General features: G+C 36.9%; 1 protein-coding gene across 2 annotated transcripts in view; it reads left to right on the top strand.

Moving 5' to 3' along the window:
* The window catches only part of Moe (moesin), a 136,961-nt gene that overhangs the window by 21,399 nt on the left and 96,279 nt on the right, over positions 1-19,283 (top strand). The window lies entirely within an intron of this gene.

Genomic DNA, 19,283 nt, shown 5'->3' with positions numbered 1-19,283 from the left:
GTTAGTTAGTTAGTTAGTTAGTTAAGGTTGATTGGCAATAGAAACAAAACTAGTTAAAGATAGTGTCATACATTTTTGGTTATTTCCTCTCCATATTAAGCTATTTTTCTACATACCATGTTAGTTCAAACATTGATAGCGTTCGACTCGACAAGCTTTGTATGCCCACGTCGTAATCACCCGTCTGTGCCCAAAACCAATCTTCAATCGTTATGTTCACTTTGGGGTCAAACCGCTGATGGACGAGAAACTCCTTCAGGTAGGGGAAGAGATGATAATCGCTCGGCACAAGGTCTGGGCTGTATGGTGGGCGGTCCAGTAGCTTCCATCCACGAGATCTGGTTTCACACTTGGCGGAATGCTTAATTTGGCGGAACATTTCAACTGTCCAGACTGAATCATATACGCTGACGCTACGACTACAACTGGTATCTCCTTATGTCCAGGGCATGCTGGGAGACAGCACCTGTGCGCATTTCGACAGAAACAACAAATATAACTAATAGCCGGAGTAAAAGCAACGGTTGAAGATTGGCTTCGGTCACAGGCGGGTGATTTCTACGACGTTCGCATACAAAAACTTGCGAATTTTATTCATTGTTAAAATGGCTTGATTGTTCAAATGGATATCCAAACCTTTAACAAATGAGCTATTTCGACAATAAAGAAAATTCTAAATAAAAAAATCGGCACGGATTGTTCCCTTTGATAGGTTATGAAGTTCATTCTCTAAAAGTTTCAAGTCTCTAGGTTGAAATTTGCAAGAGAAATTGTAAATTTTCGTGAAAGGTAAAAATACATGGGAGATATACGAAGACTGTAGTGACATCTATCGGCAAAACTTGTCCCTTTACACAACCTTAAACACAGTAACTATTTAACTAAAAGTGTATGGCACTGTCTTTACTGGTTTTGTTTCTATTGCCAATCGGACCTTACTTTAGAACTATCTCTCGTATCATGCAAAATCCTCTCCTCTCCATTATTTTCAGAGCTACTATATTAGTTGGAAATGCTTAGAACGTTTAAACTAAGGGTAACCAGAAAGTATGAAATTTAACTCTACTCTCCTCCTCCAGACCGGAGTAAATTCCAATTAAATTTTCAATTTCCAGTGAAGGATGTGAATGTCTGAAATGCTGTTCATAACGTGACATTGCTTTCCTGCTCAAAAACACTTTATTCTTGTTGCTTTAAACATTTTAAGGATTGCAATTAGTTTCTTATAGGAATTGTTTCACTTTATTAACGCGCGCAGTACCACAAGCGGCTCATATGGAACGTCGTGGGAGGCTGAGAGGGTGGTGGAATAATAGAGGGCTGTTTACATATAACAAATTGTTATACCTATTGTCTCCCTGTAAAATATGAAATTCAGCTCATTTATACTCAACTACGTTGAAATCAAATCATTCGAAAGAAGTTATAGTACGACAAGGATTGGGAACTCATCGTTTATGCAAACTGTTTTCTCCTTAAGATGTGCAGAACACATCTACTTCTTTTCTTTCAAGGGTGGTGAATGACAACAAGGGTTGCTTTAGAACGTAGTTATTTATTTTTATAAAGGCGTTGCAGGAATTAAGTGGTCGATTGGTATAGAAAAGTTCTGACTGGTGAACGTCTAGGCCAGTTTGCGTAAGCTATTAAGATTTATAACTTACCGTTAAGGAAAGATTTTTGAAAATTCGAGTTGGAAGGTGGGTTATTATGTTATCTCTGAATCACTTGTTATACACATGAAATGTGTATTCAAGTTTTTCATTGAAAGCAATTAAAAACACACACACCAGCGTTTTTTGTATTTTACCTAGAAAGTAAGAAAAGAGATTGGTTCATTTGGAGTTTGGCGACTTGTTCGGTACCAGCCTGTACCAGACTTAAAGAAACTACAACTTAACGTAGTTTCCATACCATATGGGTTCCCACCGGGATTTGAATCCGGGTTCGCTCACGAAAGGCTCGTACACTAATCATACTGCGACAACGGAATTCGAGGAATCAGTGCTAGGGGTTGCAGTTGTTATATTAACATATCCATATCTTTGAATCTCGTTTAGATTTAACTCACTCACTAATGTACTGAACTGAATAACACGAATTCTCTGCATTTAGTCGATATTTAATTTCTACGTGGATATGGTTTTGCTATGTTAATATTAATCCTAGATGTTTGAAAGTATAGCCTATCTCTTAGATTTGGGGATGTGAAATTTCGTATTTAAACATTTAATTTAAAATAACTAAACGTGTATTCATAGTTTTTTTTCTTTTTTAAATTGACCTCGAGGGTTGAAAAGAGTACGCGTGGGTTTACGTATCTCGGTCAAGTATCATAAAATGATTTTTTTCTTTTTTTCTTTCTTTCTTTTTTTTCTTTTTTTTGTATTTTGCGTAGCAAGAAATTTAAAGAATTGGAGCGCGAGTGGAGCTGACGTAGCGCGCTATTTCCAGTCGCTCGGCCTCTGTGAATAATTTCGCGACATATGAGAATATAAATGTACTATTCAATAAATCCTTATGCTGCCCGTACGAACAACGGGACTTTACATGTGTTCATCTTCTCACGGGTGTTTCCTGTAGGTTAGAGATGGATAATTAATGGAAATGGACTTATGAAAGAATGGCTGGAATCTAATGTGGGAGGTAAAAGACGGTGTCCATTCTTATGTGGTGTGGGACCGAACCAGGGACCCCTCGCATTAGAAGTTAGCTCTTTCATGCGATACGGGTGTACGTAGTGTATCATTGTTTAGCGTAAATACGAAAAGGAACATACTGATAAACATTTGATTTTTTGCGTTAACGTGATTTTTTTTTTTTTTTTTCCTCTTCAGTGAACCACACGCGAAAGTGCTTAGTCTGAAGTATTTTTCCTGGTTTTTGCAAAAATTCTAAAGGATCCGGGTTTGTGTATACTATGATATAAATATGTTAGCTCCTTCAGTTGTAGGTAGCTTCCGTCTCTGTGGCTGTTATAAAGTGTGTGTATGTGAGCCGGTGATTACTCATCTGGAACACTCCTGAGGGCAGTTGCATGTGAGCAGTGGATTGTTCCTGTCTGTGAACATTTTGTTTCACACCGTCTGCACTTGCCATTTGATCTCTGTTCACAGGGAAGGAAAACACGCTTTTGTCCTACTCACTACGCACTTTCCAAATTTTATTTCGGTTTTTAGCTTAGTTTCCAGCGCGTTTATGTAGATCGTTGTTTCCTTCAACATGGTTATAATTGGGACAGTCCCTTATTTAGATCCGAGTACACATACGAAATATGTTACTTAATTGATGAATTTATTGTCTGAGTTTCTCATCCTGCGATTGTACTTTTAGGCTAGAAGGTACTATGAGAAATGATGCAGAGACATCGTTGAAGTGTCTAGTACATGAGTATGAATGGGCTTAACACCAGTCATAACACCGGCACCTTACATTTTAAAACCGGCTTGTAATAATTGCTTGTTTAAAAGATACGTGCTTGATACAAGAGCCCTTCCGGAGAAGGGTAATGGGATAAACCAAGGCAGGTGGAGGGATTTGGAGCAGGGCATCTATCGGTCACGAAAGTCACGAAATTTAACTTTTGGGTCACATTTTTTTTTTTTTTTTAAAAACTACAAATGTAAGTACAGATTGGAAAATTTTGTTCTATAAAACGTCAAAATTCACCACCAAAAATGTCGGTGGTTGGCTTTAGACGCTACCAAATTACAAGCAAAGTACGTTTCTATCGCATGGATGAAAATTCTGCCTAATTCGCACCCAAATTTGCTCTTGAAAATGTTAGGAAATCTTGTGATTTGGTAAAGAAAAGGCCATGAAAAAGTAATGAAATTTCATTTTGGAATTTTAGTAGACACCCTGTGGAGTATACCAGCATCCCAGTCCTGCCCTCGCAGTGGCACGTGTCAGTCTCCCATTTGGGACATAGTACAACTCTCTCCTCTCCGCTAAGGCCGGTAGTCCAGCCCATTCCTGTAAAATCCTACGAATATTTACACCTAGAGCGGGATTCAAATAGTTACTACCCATCTCAATTTCGAAGAAAATGTCCCACATCTCGACGTGGCGCTGTCGGGGATTCCGACTTTAATGTTTATTGAAGTTCGTGACTTAATGGAAATTAGTTCCCATATTATTATAATAAAACCTTCAAAATAGTGGCAGTCACGGAGGCAGACGTAACACATTAAGCTACACGCTATTTATTATTATATATAATAGGGGCTATATAATTTAAATTCTATCCTTTTATTAGCTTCCAGCACAACCATATAGGAACTTAGTTTCACTCTAGCTGTATGTACGTGTATGGTACTTTATTTCTCGGTAACGATTGGCCAGATCTACATCAAATTTGGTGGGCAAGTAGCCCATAGGCTAAAGAATAAAGATCGCTTCATTTGGTGACCAAACTCAGTCGAGTCGGCAACAGTCTTATGTTCCTCGTTTCAGTTAAATGATATGATTCACAGCCGATATATTTTTCTTCTCCCGCCGTCATGAGATGCATGAAGTGTTCCACATGTTGCTTTGGGAAGAGAACGTATATTCGAACTGGCAACTGTCAGCCTTAGCATAGTCAGATGTACCTCCGTAGGGCGGAGCGCTTGGAGAACTACGATTAGTGTTGCGAATGATTGATTTATGTAACACAATCCTCTGAAGCTTGGTCATAGCTACCATACTCGGCTTTCGGAGAGGCTCTGTGGTAGAGCGCCCGTCTGTATTGTATATGAGAGAATCCCCAGTCGCGAGAGTTCGTAGTTTCCTCCCTCATTTTCATTCCACCAGCTATATCGTAATTATTCACTTTAACTACTAAACAACGTTAAACTGGAAATCTAATTTTAACGGAACCGATGGACGAAGGTTAGCAGAGAGTCTGAAATTGCAGCAGGTGGACTACAAAAGTTGAATATTTTCTTTTGGATTTGAATTTTTGGAAGTAGAACACGATTGTTAAATATATATTTCATCGTCGACTGCTTCATTGATCTATGGCCACCGTTGAGTGATAGCATGGATGGACTTTGTATGCAAGGCTCGTCATAACCGGTGGCTAAATTTAACTGCCTCTTCGTCTACACTTCAAGTGGACGTTGCGTGTGTGGATTAGAGAAACAATAAAACATTCCTAGTTCCTCTTACAGCTTTCCAGTCTCGAATATAGTAGACGGTGATAGCCTTTCTAACTTCAACATTTGAAAGCTGGCCACAAATGTCTTATCAACAAACTTTTTTTTCCTTTCATGTAGGCTAGAAATCCCCTCCCCCCTCTTCCTTAGTGCTTACCATCTGCCTGCTGTTGAATAAAATTGTATCCATACAACTCGAGTGACGCATGCTGTGTGTTGGTGGTATTTTCAGCGCTTCTTGTCATGTGTTTTCCTCTTAATGACGTCATGTGCAAATTGAGTGATGATGAGCGTTATGGAGGAAGAAAATCCTGCTTTGAAATCTTATCTTTTGCGGCGTGTGAAATGGGACAAGATTCCTGGGATTTTTTTTCTATTTCGCTGTTATCGGTATTGATAATCTACAGACGGGGCTTAACAAGATAATCACCTCTCGAGACCAACAGTAGCGGCTTCTTCAGTTCTTGTATCACGAGCGAAATTAATGGAACAAAGAATTATTCTTCCATTTCTGGCTTTCGACTTAACACTTTTACAACGAAGGATTAACGTATAGGCCTTATATAGCTATATTGTTTTTGGCTGTTTTCGATTCTCTCAAATTTCAAGTGCCAGAGTTTGCAGCGGCTACTCCCTCTGTTACATCGTGGGAATGGTTTTTGTTTTCTGAATGATTTTTTTTTAACCTTTACAGAACGAACGGCTCAAGGGTTGAGCCAGCAGTTGAAACCTCCGTCGCTCCGCACCTAATTAACCTAGAGAGATGACTTCGGTGTCTCTTCAGGAAGGGGGAGGGGAAACTCTTCCCCCAAAGGAGCTACAAGCAAATATATATATATATATATATATATATATATATATATATATATATATATATATATATATATATATATATATATATATATATATATATATATATATATAAAGGTTGTATCAATCACGGTGGAAAAAAATCATGATTAAAAATAATTTTTGTTGATTTTTATTATTATTTAAATTATTTTTTAAAAATTTAAATCAAATCTTTCTCCTCTTATAATACAAGTCGCGAACCGAAGAAAAAAATAGGAATTAGTATTAAATGTTAATTATGCCATTTAAGTGAAAGTATTGGGGTTGCATTTTGAATTACTCTCAATCGTTAACCTATTTCAATCCCAAACAATGTTTCTTAATCATTAAGGAAAAAGTAAAGCAACGTTTATCAACACATTTTTTTTTCTCACGAAAGTTACTGATATTTGGCAGGGGCATATTTTTATAAAATCGGAACTAGCTAGCGGCAAGAAATACATATAAAGTACATACATTTCGCCTAAAATTAACTAATTTTATGGACTGTGGAACCCGAAGATTCAATGCAGCGTTTACAAAAGCTCTCCACTGATTTCTATCCTTAGCTAACTGGATCCACTTTCTACTTTTATTCCTATTTTTGCGAGATGCATATTGGTATTGTCCTCCTCCCATCTGCGCCTAGGTCTTCCTAATGTTCGTTTTCCGATTGGTCTTCCAGTTACGACTGTGAAAGCGTTCCTACTTTCTTCCGTCCAGGCTACATAACCTTCCCACCTGAGCCTCCTAGACTTGATGACCTTAACAATGTTTGGTAAACTGTATAAATTATGTAGTTCCTAGGTATGAAGTTTCCGCCACTCCCCTTCCTCTTGGGTTCGAAATTTCATCTCAGGATATTCTCAAATACTCAATCTATGTTCTTCCCTCATAGTAAGCGGCCATGTTTCGCAACCATACAGAACAACAGGTATGATTATCGTTTTATATATTTTAAGCTTCAAATTCCTCGACAGAATTCGCGACAACAAGAGATTTTGAACTGAATAATAAAACGAATTCCCTGCTTTTAGTTGACATTTAATTTCTTCCTGAATATAGTTTTCGTCTGTTAATATTGATCCTAGATATTTGAAAGTATCCACTTCATCAAAAGTATTATTCGATATTTTAACGCATCCAAAATTTGCCGTACTGCGATCCCGAGGAACTTCTATGTATTTAGTAAATAAATTTCTCCTCAAGTTTTAAAATCGTATTATTATTTTTTTTTTTGTTTCGGAGAGAGGATCGGACCCCTCTAAATACGCCTCTATTATCTGGAAACAAACAAATAGACGTGGACACAAAAGAATTTTCGTCTTAAATGTCCATAGTGATTTCCCCGTTAGGAATAGTGAATGATTTAAAAACCCTATGTTACGAAGAGAAGAAAGCAGAACTCACCCGTTATCCGTTCAAAACGAGGTTTTCCCTATCATCCTCTGCATGGCACTCGGTTTCATATTGTACTATACATACATTTGAGTCTCATTATGTTATGATTATTATTTTCCGTAAATTGAAATAACAGAACAGAAACGGGATTTTACTTATTGTCACTTTAAATTATTTCGGAATTTGATTTAAATCAACGATTTTTATTAAAAAACCAAGTGTTTTAAATCAATCCACCCTGGTATCAATAAACATCCTAACTAATGATACCGTATTCATGGCTATTGTTCCGCACGACAAATAAGTGTTGCCAACTTCGAGCGAATATATTTTTCCAAATTTTTTCCTTTTTCTTTTGAGTTGGGCACAGGGGCCACAAGTTACTTCGTTGGAATCTGTTCCATAATCTTCCCAACGAGGTATGGATTATATCTCTATGACGATTGGGGTCGCCAGGGTAGACCAAAATGTTTCGAAAGATATGTATAGGGTGATTCTCGTACGAAACATGTTCGGATTTTTTTCTCGCGTAGTATTGAACTTTCGCCCTTCATTTTAGTAATGGCGATTACAGTACAAGCTTAATAAACAGACAGTTCCATAGGTTTTTTTTTTTTTTCGAAACTGCGCCTGCGAAAGACTGAGAAACGTCAATTGAATGTTTTATTTACGTTTTTTCAAAGACACGTCACAGACATTCACGTGGTGAGTCCACAGCAATACAGTCAGCGTGCATCCACGATCCACAAAGGTTACAGTCGTTATACCGATACCAAAGTTTGTGTTTGACTCAGGTAGCCGTATTACCTATCTTAGGTCTAGCCTCTTATAATTTTTGGCTGTAGAAGTATTCCAAAAGTTCGTTGGGAATGGCGATCACTATGATGGTAAACCGATCACGTTGATCGGCATTCCCAACATTGCGCCATTTTGAAAATTGAGCTGGTTATAATGTAAAACGTAGTTTATTTGAAATATAACTGTGTCGTGCATTAGACGTAAATATAACTTTTTATGAATCTTAGTAACTTCAAGATCTTACAACTTAAAATTGTACGTATCGTGAGTTGAAATATGCAGATCCTTATAAGAAAATCAACAAAAACAAGTTTCAGCACGCTGTAGACTTCAGTCTTCTCTGACAACTTCCTTGACAATACACAAGAAACCTTGCTACAAGAGGCAGATGGCAACATTAGTTTGACTTCTTATCGGGTCACGCAAGAGGGCAAAGTGGGCTGATCGCCATTCCCTTCCTGTCCCGTATTAGATTGAATATCCATCACCTATAGAAACACTGGAGTGGTGCTTAAGATTTCATTTTAATAGCAGTGACATGTTTTCTCCTCAGTCTTAATAGGTAACTTCTCCTAAATGGCCCTTTGTATACGTCATTAAATATTAGTTGAATTTATCAGGATTTTCCTTTTCAAGTAGTGTATTGTGTAAGGAGCGCGTATGTATATTACATATTTACTGTTTTCATTATAAATGTTTTGTGAAGAAATTCAGCACTTTTGTTGTATGTATGTGCTTTGAGAAATAAGTGTCTCCCATTCGTAGATAAATTTATTTCCACTAATTAATCGTTGAGGCATTTTTTTTTTTCTGCGAATATTTCCATAGGACAGGGTGTTGGAGTTCGTAATTGAATTCTGGGCGTTCCTATATGGAGAGCTAGAACTGCTAATATTTGATGTAGCATTGGGAGGTTATGTCAGAGATGAGTAGGTTCAACTGATGCTTTATTTGTTGGCGAGAGACAGAGATCGTAGTTGAGAGAAGCAAAAGCGATGTTAATTTCCTGCTTATTTGTTGCATATGAAACAGCGGATGGGAGGAAGTGGAAGGGAAATGAAGTGATCTTTGTTGATAGATTCAGTGTTGAACTTAGCGGAGAACTTTTCATTTAACAAATCAGAGGATAGGAAGAGTACATGCGACAAAATTATTTATTCAAGAGAGAGAGAGAGAGAGAGTGACTAATAGAGAAGGTTATGTAATGTAGAACATCATAATATACAGATGATAAAATCCAGACTTCTGCTTATATAGAATTCGAACCACTGGGGTATCGAACCTGGGATCACACAAGCAAACGAAGGAGCACTAGGTCGTGAATGAGTTGGGAGTATTAGGTAAGACGAGGGAATGTGTTGGTGGCTTTTCTTTTTTGCAATGTTTCAGCTATTCGAGTTGAATCCTTTGTATGAGAAGATAGAGGAAGAATTAAAACTTTCATTAAAATAAGGAAGTAATAATAATATAATAAAACTTAGCTGCAATTGCTCTTTGGTGCGTACCGTTTCAACTTCACCTTCACTAGACGTCTTTGTATTCATACATTCAAAAGGTGTAATGTGTGGAAAAAGAAGCTAAAGATTGAGATAAATGTCAGTTTAAGACGTCATCTCAAAAAGATAAATCCTTGAAAGTGGAAACAGCTAAGTATGACTTTTTCTCTTGATTAGTATGGAGAGCAGTATCGGGATATATCTTTTTTTTTTTGTGTGTGTTGGGGGGAGGGGACACTCAATCACATAAGTAGTTCCACGTTTTTTAATTGATATATTAGTATAGTATTGATTAATTATTTTAAAGTTTCGCCCTTCTACCGTTCAAAACATACTCACTTTCCGATGTCAATTTTCCCTCCCATAAGGTGCAAGTTCTTATCTGCCTCTAGTGCACGAGGTATCGTCGTATGTAGTAGCTTGCTCATGATTGGTATAATTCAAGCCAGAATGCGTAGTCATACAAGGATCCTTTTCATCGCTACTATACATAAAGGGCAAACGAGGGTTTCAATCACACTTTAATTTGATTTTGTATAGTTGTTTCTGTTGCTTCGTTACATATTTGCACGGGATTAACTGAACAGAAAATATTTCAAAGTTTACAACAGTTTTGGTAAATGTTAAAACATTCCAACGCTGTTAGAGCATTTCTTGGTATTGGGCCATTAGCTGTGAAAGGATTTTCGTAAATAATCGTTTGGCTTATTAGTTCTATTGCTAATGAAAGATGTATATCACTGGATGTGTTTCTGCATAGATGACGTTTGGTAATTTGTAGCACAGTGTTGCTTTCACTTCTTGTAATGAAATTGTGCTTCCCTCCCGGGAAGGGGCGTTTTGGCACTCCAAATGAAAATATATCTCAACTGTGATAACATCTGATGTTCTACAGGGCATGTTTTGGGACGAAGTCAATTTATGGATCCATAAATGATCCATTGTTTTTCGTCGGTCGGTGACGACACATGACCTATTTAAAGTGATAACGTAATATACATTGAGCTTTGTAACTACATATCTAATACCCTTGTAATCTAAACTGTTCGATTTTGCCTGTAATCTTTGCGTTACAAATACCATTCAAGATTTCGGAAAAATGAGTATAGAGATGGGAGGAATGAGGAAGTGAAAATAATATAGATGATAATTTTAGATGTAATTAAAAATAGTAAGAGAAACTGATGGGTGGAAGGAAAAAGAGGGAGCAGACGAAAAGGCTACAGTTGGTGGACAGAGATCTAAGCACCGTAGTTAATGAAAATTTTTCGTTAATAACCAGTGATGCAGAATACCTATGATTGTAATAATTAATTGTAATTGAGAATAGTTCGTAAGTGAAGTCTGATGACTCTTTCGATGTAAACATCTCAACCGAAAATATCCGTGAAGACTTTTGTAAATAGAAGTTACATTCCAAAATTTCAGTATTTGTATTTTCATTGAAAAGAATTTTGAGATGTGAAAACAAGTGTAATTTTTGTTCGTTAATTGCCATCATCGTTTGAATACTAGCTGATCGTTCCGTTGGTGAATGTAACGCGACGGAAGTAGCAGATGTAAGCACATGCCCTGACTCATGCATGATACGTCAGAGTTTAAAATAATTTCCTCTAGGTGAACACATGAATATACTATTTATTGCCTAGGACGCGTTTTCAGGGACAACCATTTTCTCTTACGGGGCCTCTTCATTATGCTGATAACAATGCATGGATGCCTAAACGAAACTAAATTGTCGCTAAGTAAAGCTCCGAGACATGTTCGCAAAAGAGTAAAGCTAAAGCTGCGCGTGTTTTCAGTCCACCATTTTGCACATAGAAATTGAGAGTAGTAGGTACCAAGGTGGTCCATTAATGAAATTAAAAACAAGGAAACAGTAGCAAAAGACTCGAAAGCAGGATAGAACAAGCAACGAGGTTTTGTGGGTCATCAGATTAAAAGAACTGATGAAATGCTTCGTCGCGGAGTAATGTAGCATACTAAGCAGAAACGCGAATATTAACGTAAGGTTGAGAGGTATTACGACATTCTGCTGTTGCACATTCGAATCCCGCACTCGACACCGATACTATGTATTGTCTTTCCATCATTTCATTATTTTTTCAGTTTTCATTAATCTCAAGTTCATAGACGAAAATCAATGCAATTCTGAAGTTTTACGTCCCACAGATATGCTGCCTAGTCTAAAGACGACTGTAATAATGAGAATAAAGAAAGGTGGAATAAAGTGGAAGGAAACGGGAGAACCCCGAGAAACGCCCCCACACGGTGTTTGTCCACCACAAAGCTCACTTGGCGTGAGCCGAGATCGAACCAAGGACCCGATGTACCAGAGGTGAACGCTCTACCACTGAACCATCAAGTTCATATGGGTGATACATAAAACTCAGAAGTGAACTACACTACTAAGCTAATATAAAAATAAAGGTGTCATGGAAATGTGGTAATGGAGAAGATTGGGAAGTTGGAACGTTTGTCACAGTTCAGGCGGCAAGATTCAATAATAGAACTCAGTTTTTAAATTGATTGATACTGATTCGAAATAGTAGTAAGGAAATCATTTTTTAAAGATGTGCTTGTGTATTACATAATTCTAAATTTGACACTGCTGTATATGGTTGAGCGCTATCCCTAGCACTATAATTAATTATTAATATTACAGTATTTGGTAATCACTAGGAGTTTCATTCATGCTTCCGGTTGCTGTTTCCTTTCACAACCACTAAACCAATCAAGTTCCGCGAGATACGTTTCATCATCTGTGGACATTCATTTTCCAAGAACTGTTAGTTATTGAGTGTAATTGTGTTAGCAAATACTCATGGCAAAAAAAAAAAAAAAAAAAGTCATTCCGTAATCGAGCCATCTTTGTATAGCTTAAACAATTGTAACTTTGCTTTTCTTGAATTTTAAGTGACTAAGCAATACCACTGGAAATATGTCCAAGCTCATTGACACCAAAATGTTTGATTCTTGTGGTCCTTACAGCAACATCTGTTCGCGTTTGTTTCTGTAGATGGATGTGTGCACGCTTTAAGCTTTTATTTTTCTCCGCAAGTATGACATCACTAGAGCGTGTAGTTGCGTGTAAAAGTTGGTTCTGTTCCTGTATTTCTCAATGGATTGTAGTATTAGAGAATGACTTCTGTTCAAATGAGAAACCATTTAGTTCCACCAGATGCCAATGTGGACGAAACACTCAAAAGAGCCTGAAATACTCAAATCATCGATAAGACTTCTACGTATTAATAATCAAATAACTAATCACTATTTACGTAGTTTCTTGATTTTTTTAAAAATCAATGTGAATGTATTTTAAAAATAATATACAGGGTGCGGAAAAAGTCCCGGAACGGTCCAATATCTCGCGAAGTATAAAGATCAACAAAACAAAAATAACACGTTACATAGTTTTCAAAAAAGCTATCCAATGATACCCAACGCCAACTCCCTTTCCCCACCCCCTTCGGGGATACGGGGGGTAATTTTAAAATTTTAAATGGGAACACCCCTGTTTCTTATTACACATTTGGATTCTCCAGAAAAAGTGACAGTGATTTGACCCAAAATTGAAAACAGTGTCTTCGCAGATGGCACTTGAGTCGACACACAGAAAACAGGCGGTGCACTAGAATGTTACGAAAATTGTCAGTCCCGAGCTCTGTGGCCGTACGGGTAACGTATTGGATTGCGGAGGTAGATGTTCTGAGTTCGATCCTCGTTTAAGGCAACCTTTTCTTTTATTTCCCCAAGTAAAGTTCATACGTTTTAACTTTAATTAGTACTTTTCTGAAGTTACATAGAATACAAATCTCGATAATTGTTTTGCAAACTAGCTTTATGAAGTAGTTCTTAGGAATAGGGTTAGAGTTCATAGGGTTATTTAAGACAGAAATAAACCATTTTTTCACCGTTTGTATTTTCTTGCAAATTAATAAATATGGACAAATACATTATTTGTATCGAAGTTAAAATGTATGAATTCATTATTTGGGTATAAAAAATTCACATAAAGGTTACTCTGCGTGGTAATCGAACTCACGACCTCTAATTCCGCAGTCCAGTACGCTAACTGTATGGCCATAGAGCACGACACTGAGAAGTAACATTTACATAACGTTTTGCTGCCCCCATTTTTTTTTTTTTTTTTTTTTTCCTGTCTGTTCAATTGCCATCCGTGAAGGCAGTTTTCAATTTTGGGTCAATTCACTGCCACTTCTGGAGAATCCAAATCTGTAATTAGGAGAATCCAAATCTAAAGATGAGGGTTTCCATTTAAAATTTGTTACTCCCCATACCCCCGAAGGGGTGGGTTTATGGGGTTACGTTTGGTATTATTGGATAGCTTTTTGAAAACTATTTAACACGTGTTATTTTTGTTTTGCTCATATGTATATTTGGCGAGATATTAAACCGTTCTGCGACTTTTCCGCACCCTGTGTGTTTGTAGGGTTGCATCCACAGGGGGTTCTAACCCACCAGTAGACCATTTGTATTGATACCCCCTTGTAACTTTTAAACTGATCAATACAAAACTGAAATCTGGTATCATGTACACATGGAAAGGGGGGCTTTGTTTGACATACTCTAATAGCGCCAAATTAACAGTGTTCTCAACCCAACATAAAGTTGCATTTTTCAAATTGCACAACGCCTTTGTTAGATTTCAAATCCTACTTGTAAAACAAAAACATACAGTACCACACTTGTCATGCAGTGTTGCAAATTAAGGACTCTACAGTAACACAAACATAGAAAAACAATCAATTTCAGAGAGCTCTACAACAGTAATAGCGCAAGTAAGACGGATGGGATTCTGCACATCCAAAGTACCTGAATGTCGAACACCATGGTCATCATATGACTTACTTCGAACAAGTGGAAGCAAAGTTACAATTAACTGAAAACTTGGCCTTTTTTCATATATCTTATTTCCAAAAATTGTTTGTATAACTATCACATCGAACTACGTATATGGTTTTTAATAGATACGAAGATCGTAATGGTGTTAACACCTCACCTCAAATCATTTGGGAAATATGAAAAAATCGTAAAATTTCATAACATTGCTTAAAATGACATTTGTAGGAAATTAAAACTATTCTTGATTTACTTTGCTTCTAAAACATGCAGCAGATGTAGTTACAAGAAGTTCTCGAAATTACATAATTTTAGATAGTGCTGCAAACTTTACCAATATCTCCAGAACGGTTTCAGATACCAAATTGTTGTAGATGGTAGTATGATTCTCATATCAATTGAAAACCATCTATGCAATTGGATGAGGAACGTAGTAGTTTTAGAAATAAAGGGTTTTGAAAGGACATTACGCAAAAATGATTAAAAATGACGAAGCTTTCGAAATGTGTGTGTGAAGAAGAATGGAAAAAATAGCTGGGTTGCGTTGAGAGGGTGTTAGAGATGGGTAGGGAGAAAAGAATAATTTAAATATTATTAAGAAGAGGAAGAGAAATTTGTTGGGACATTGGCTAAGAAGGAACTGTTTCATGAGGAATGTGCTAGAGGGTACGGTGGCAGGAATGGGAGTGAGAGGGCGAAGGAGATTATTACAATTAGTAGACGATATCAAAATAGAGAAATCGTAGTGAAGACAAAGAGGTTAGCGGAAGACCTTGGAGCATGAAAGCTTCTCCGTTGCAGGAAGTGACCTGCCAATAGTGGCAGAATACCTATGATGATGATGATGATGATGATGCTAATACAGCTGTATGTTGTCTTTTCCCCAATATTGTATTTACTTGAAACTAATGCATCCAATTTACTTGGTTCTAGTGCACATCCGGATTTTCAACACGTTACAGACAATCTTTGCTTTGCTGGTGAATATGGTGCGCATGGAGCATTTGTTGTGCAAATTTATCTTATGCAATGTTAAACGGTGAATTAAATCGGAAAATACCTAAGTTACGTCTTTCGTTCTTACGTGTAATTTTTATTGTTTGAGAATGGATAAGTGTTGCAAAGCAACATAATATTTTCAAGGTAGGTTTTGTATGGTAATGCGTGTTGTACTTTTAGAGTGAACATTAGTGGAAAAGGATGCGTAATAAGTAGTAATATTTGATGTAAAGTGAGCTCAGTCACTCCGATGTAATTGGCAAGATTAAAATGTTGTAGTGAGGAGGATTAAAAGCCTTACTTACTAAAAAATAATACAAAATTTACTATTTTTCTTTTCTTTGATTTTCATAAGTGAAAGGAGATTATGAAATGCAACTTACCACAATCAGAGATAATGTAATTCTACAATAGAAAATACGAACCTGAAGAATTTTGTGATGTCATTCAGAGAAATTACAGTGTTGCCAGAATAACATTTCGCCCTAATTCTAAGTCAAGGCAGCGACTTGAGGAACGAACTCAACTGCATTTGATTACGTATTATGTTGTCTTGAAATCCTGTGAACTACTTTTTAAATAATAGTTGTATTTAGTTTGTAACAAACAAAATAGTTTTAGCATACATTTATTAAAATTAAATAATAATGTCATTTAAAAAATAGTTCACAGAATACCAAGACATCATCATACATAATCAAATGCAGTTCGAGTTCGTTCCCCAAGTCGCTGCCTTGACTTAGATTTAGGGGGAAATGTTCTGGCAACACTGTAATTTCTATGGATAACACAAAATTCTTCAGGTTCATATTTCCTATTGTAGAATAACATTATCTATGATTGTGGTAAGTATCATTTCATTATCTCCTTTCACGTACGAATAAACAAGCAAAAGAAAAATGGTAAATTTTGTTATTTTTAGTAGACAGGCTCTTAAGGAAGTAGAGTAGATCAGGGAATTGTCTTTGCTGGTATCAAGGAGCAGTGTTGTTCCATTCTATTGATTATTTGAGTCCGGTGTCGAATTTCCCCTTGGTATAAGGAATGTGTGATGTAATTCCGTTGGAGTTAATTTCCTCTTGTGGTCTTTTCCTTTTTTCTTTGGAGTAATGATTGTCAAAGCCTTGATCTCTTGAACTGTAGAGGAAATCTTCCCTCGTGGCTGAGAATAAAGCTCATACCTAAGGGAAGTCCTGCAGAAGGTTGTCGAGTGTTTTGGAAGGTTGTTGGTAAAATGAATTCGTCTGCCAAGGTACAGTTGCTTCACGTATCATTAATTAGTTTAGTTTTTACAAGTGTTTCCGTAATTCAAGGAGATTTCCAGTTGAATCTCACGGAAATTGTACTTTGCCGGTTGTAACGATAGGTTGTTGGATGCTAAGGTGTCAATTAGGACCGTAAAAGAACGAGTAGTAATCGATTTTATTAACGTAGCTTTCGAGCTGTGCTAAGACTAATTGTATGGAAATATTTCTGAGAATCACGTAATTTTGTTTCACGTTACAGAGTATAAGAAATGGTTCAAATGTTAATTTTTTGAAATGTTGCTGTTCTAATGTCGGGAATTTTATATACAGCAATAAGATGGTCGTTTTCGATGGGTGTTTGTAACATGAAAAGTTATCGTAATACTAGTTTCAGAGTGCCTGGACATGAAAAAAGTTTAAAATGACCTGTTAAAAATACAGTTGAAAACCAACCGTACTGTATTTAATTCAATTACAGTTCGTTGTGGTGTGAAGTTGCAGCTTAACGTCAGTAATTTATTTCTGAAATTCATATCTGGAATTGGCAGTATCTTAAAGGTATATTGCATTTCCAGCCGCAACCGGTGGCACACTTTGTTTTTAATGCCATTCTGTTCTAGTTCCGTGAAGTACGGGGTTTCGCAGTATACTTTCAGAATATCGAATCAGTAAACTAAGTTAGAGCCGGTGAGTTTTACCTTAGAGCCATTAACTACAATGATAATGAGAAAGTGAAGTCAGCCAGGTCTACATTTGAAGTTACTGTCCCACAATTTCCCTAGTGTACAGAAAATACAACGGGAAACCTTGTCAGTATGGTTACTCACGAGATTCGAACTCAGAACAATCTGATTGTGAAGCAAAGACCACTAACAAATAGTCTAAGCTCACATAAGAAAAGGATGAATTTATGAAAGTTACATAACTTTGAATTTCAGTTACCGTATTATTATACTGATAAGAGACTTAGAAGGCGGGGACATACACTCGCATATTAATATATTCGGAACGATAATATTGTGAAGAACGCCTTTCTAACATGTGATTCTTATATTATTAAATAGATAGGTATACGAGAAATTGGCCGACGGGTCACTGCATGACGACTGAATTTGAAGCTCGTCGTCTGCTGCCGTGTGTCTATGAAAGATTTGCTAGTGTTAACCTTTATTTTCAAGCTGGTGTTTAGACCTACAATGCTAGGACTGACAGGTTCTCCATTGGCAGGACTATCATTTTAAGTGTTACACCGGCAGAAGTTCCTTTATGCTAAAAAATTAAACATAGATTTATGACAATGCCAGTCAAGTAACTACAATAAAGTGGAATGGACAAATACACGATGACGCAAGCGCACAGTTGACAGAATCATAGATAACGTTACTGCCGTTTGATTTCTCATTTTTTAGTTGAACAGAATTCAAAGGTTCTCTTTTCCTGTCCAAACTGATCACTTTATTGCACAAATCCATTGACTCCCCCCCCCCTTCTCTGTGGACACTTAGCATCCACAAACTACGTAAGGAGTATTGGGATTTGCGCTATTATTTTACTTAAGCTCCTGCGTAGCCAAGTGGTCAAGCATTGGCATTCAGCACGTGTGGTTCTGGTAGGAGCACAACGATATTGCAATTCCAAACGAGTTGACAAATTACATGTCTACATAAAAATGAAATATTTACTTTGCTTATGTTGTTTTCATGTCCTTACGCAAAACAACAACAAAAAAAGTTTGTAGTACGAAGGGGAACGCTTTGTCCCCCGTATGGACGCCCTTGCAGCAGACATATTTGCCATTTTCTACGAGACATTTCAAGATATCAAAAGTAATAACAAGCTTTAATGGAAACAGTTCTTATACAAGTGTTGTCAATACATTTTTAAATGTAAAATCGAACTTTCGGCTGGAACTCAGTTATCTTACATCTGTAATATGTCGTATGTTCAATATTATATATACAGTGGTGGATCCAGGATATGATCAAGGGAGGGGCTAAACCATAGCTTGCCGTTTTATCTAGTGTAAAGCAGGATTGAAGCCCATTTTATTCAGTGTATATCTGAGCGTTGAGGGAGGCTATAGCCCTCCTTGGATCCGCCCTTTCTTTCTCTCTCTCTGTCTGTCTCTCTCTCTCTCTCTCTCTCTCTCTCTCTCTCTCTCTCTCTCTCTATATATATATATATATATATATATATATATATATATATATATATAATATATCTCTGTGCAAGTTCAGCAGGAAAATTAAGGGAATGAGTTTCATATTTGTAGTCATATGTTATCATATGGTGATAATTGAATCTTGTGAGATTCTTTTTAGACAGCCAGTTGAGATTTTGATCATCGTGGAGGCCTGGGGGCTACAGCCCTTAAGTCCCTCCCTGAATCCGGCCCTGCTGATAGTGGATTGCGAATGCTGTTAGCTGGTCTTTTACTTTTGCCTTATTTAGTGGAAGTTTTATTTTTCTTTCGTTTCCATTATTTTCCACTGTTATAATTTATTTTGTAA

Source organism: Thermobia domestica, chromosome 1 (assembly GCF_964235325.1).
Source record: "Thermobia domestica chromosome 1, izTheDome1.hap1.1, whole genome shotgun sequence".
Classification (NCBI taxonomy): domain Eukaryota; kingdom Metazoa; phylum Arthropoda; class Insecta; order Zygentoma; family Lepismatidae; genus Thermobia; species Thermobia domestica.
This window is presented reverse-complemented; position numbering and strand designations above follow the sequence as displayed.